At 34.0% G+C, this 2964-nt stretch overlaps 1 non-coding gene across 1 annotated transcript; it reads left to right on the plus strand.

Annotated features, from left to right (window-relative positions):
* Positions 1–1385: 1385 nt before the first annotated feature.
* LOC136970655 (small nucleolar RNA U3) lies at positions 1386–1592 on the plus strand. Its single transcript, XR_010880013.1, has one exon. It is a non-coding gene; the product is annotated as a small nucleolar RNA U3 (small nucleolar RNA).
* Positions 1593–2964: the final 1372 nt, after the last annotated feature.

Raw genomic sequence — 2964 nt, forward strand, 5'->3', positions numbered from 1 at the left:
AAAAATGGAAAAACTGATATACGAATATATTTGGTTGGGTAGCTTCGAACCGCTTAGTCGCAAAGTTATGAGAAATAAAAGGAATAATGGAGGATGGAGAGTGTGGGACTTAAAAGACCTCGAATGCTCACTACAGGTTGCACATATGGGTAATTCTTTATATAATAAAAACCACCCGCTGTTTTATGTTGTGCAATATATACTGGGACCGATGTCAAAGCGGATCACTCGGGAGAAAGGACATTTCCCGTTTTTAATAAGTAACAATAAGAAGCATAAACGTTGGAGAGAAATTTTAAATGATTTTATCGATAAAAATGGGAGGTTAATTGAGAATCGAACAAAAATAAGACCGGTTTATATCTATAATGGTATTCATAGAGAACAAATTCGTAACAATATGATTAATTCCCCTATTAATTGGGATTTGGTTTGGAAGCAGGTCATTGACCTCCCTCCCGAGTGGTTGGAAATGACCTGGAAGATTTTAATGGATATTGTCATGTGTAAAGATTATCTATATACCTACCTTCGCGTCCGAGACTATTGTTGCTCAAGATGCGGTCGTCGTGAGACGATAGAGCATATCTTTTACGAATGTCGAATCGCACAACAGGTCTGGTCCTGGTTCAATAGATTGTGGAAATGTAGAACTACCTGGACGAATATTAAGTATTTTTTAAACTTTCAACTAAGAAATAAAAATAGATATATGTTAATTTGGATGATTGCGTTAGTTAAAAGAACCCTGTGGAAGGCAAGATGTAAATTATATTTTGAGAAGCGAATATGGAATGCGACATTAATTGTAACGATAATTAAAAGGGAAGCAGGTTACAAGATAAAAAGTGACATGGGAACTATGAGTGAAATTGAATTTATGAAATATTATGATAAAACGGATGTTATTTGGAAAGAAGTTAATGGTGTTATCGAATTTAATGATAAATAATTGTTGTGCTTTGAGTTTTATTGTAAATATTATATTTTTCTATTTATGCTAAATGTTGCCCTTTTGGCTACTTTATAGTTTATTATATTTGTTACTGTTGGTTTTACTCATTGTTCAGTGCTAAACTTTGGTATTCTAGTTTATATTCATCTGCCTCTAACACTGTTGTGTTAATAATTTTAAGATTTTGTAATGATTATTTATTTTCAGTTTTATGATGTGATGTTATAATTAACTGTTTTTGTTTTCTGTAGAAATATTTTTTGGTGTTTTGTGGAGAACAAGAGTTATGGTTGATTTATAATTATAAAATTAACTGTCTTTTGTCAGAAATTTAATGTTATAATTAATTTGCTATATGTTTGGTTTGTATTTTTGTAACTGATAATTTTGTTTTTTTGATGTTATGCTATACTGAAATTTGGAATTGTGATTGTTGTGAAAGCGCCTTTTTACTTAACTACAAACTTTGACAAATCCGAATCTGTAAGCAACACCGACCGCGATGACGAGGTGTGAAGTTTCCTTCTGAGCGCGAAGCGGGTCGGCTGACTGCCTGTTGTGGCAGATGGCCGGCCATTGATGACCGTTCCCGCTTCCTTTCGGGAAGTCGGGAGGGAGGAAACTCGTTCTGAGTGGTTCCTTTTTTTCCCCAATAGAAATTAGTTTAACTGTTTTAGAGTATGTGAGTCGGCTTATAGCGAATAAGATTGGATGACGTGCAAATAATGCTACCCGGAAGGTAAGAATGGTGAGGTGATTTCTAATGTTTCTTTAAATGTGATCCATTCTACTTAATTACATACGTCAGTTATTACCGATGTCGTACGGGTGTGTATAGGTCTCTAACCGTTAACGTAACGAACATTTTTCGTTCTTACACAATTTGGAAATAATTATTTTACCAGTGCCGGATAAAAGACTTTTTATTCTTGCTTCCCATGAAAGAGTAAGGGAAACGTCTTTACTTTCAAAAACAAACGTTTGCGTACGGTACAACTTACTTGAAAAAAAAATGTACTTTTCGGCACTTTTGGTTTTTTTCATTTTTCTGTCCCGTGATTCTTAGAAGGGTCTTTTCAGAAATTCTTGGCAGACGAGCTCACTATGGGGTGGTCGGGACGGACAGTTCTCCGAAAAATTCCGGGTATTTTTCGACCCTCCGGCAGTGGGCTGAGGCCTTGCCCGCTCGGCCATCTGGCAGATATATCGATAGAAAGGATCATTTGATGACCTCGGAAGTGTTTGACTATGATTGTTATTATCTACAAGTGCCGTTTTGGTAATACTGTATATTCTATCCGCAATTTTTAAATATCGTAGAAACCCGAACACTCGAACAAATAAATAATATTAAAACACATAAACCACAGTGAACAAAAAATAGAACAAAACATTTGAGATACAAAAAATATTGTTTATAAATTTGAATGCGGTTGTAAAAAAATAATATATATATATAAGGAAACAGAAAATTAAAAATAATGTTTAAAGAGCATATCGCAGCAATAATAATAATAATTATATGTCGGCAGTAGCCCGCCACTGTAATAGCCAAGGTTGTGAAATTCAAAAAAATGTTGATGTTTACTTAAATAGTTTCTATGGTGGCACTCCTGGAGTTGAGTGAGATGGTGAGAGTTTTGATAGTTAAATAGTTAATGTAGATCTGTTGTACAAGAATTGTTAAGTCATGCGGTTTCTAAATTAAGGCCGTACCATTTTATAATTTTGATAAGAGTAATTTAATTATTGTGTTTCGAACAGTTGTATCTTGTTTTGTGAGTATATTTTTTCCAAGTTTATATTTGATATTATTTCTTTTGATGCTGGAATCGGGGATTAAAAAAAGATCGACAGTTTTCTTGGTAAAAGTGTACTTCAAAGGATTTTTTTTCATTATTTAGAATTGGATTTTGCTGAAATTGATCTTCATCAGTGGCGTGCCATCATTGGAAGCGATGGAAGCGCCAATTCCACCTTCCAATGACCTTTTCTTGTATTTTATAAAA

The sequence above is a fragment of the Centruroides vittatus genome, unplaced genomic scaffold (assembly GCF_030686945.1).
Source record: "Centruroides vittatus isolate TY-2023 unplaced genomic scaffold, ASM3068694v2 contig_2087, whole genome shotgun sequence".
Classification (NCBI taxonomy): domain Eukaryota; kingdom Metazoa; phylum Arthropoda; class Arachnida; order Scorpiones; family Buthidae; genus Centruroides; species Centruroides vittatus.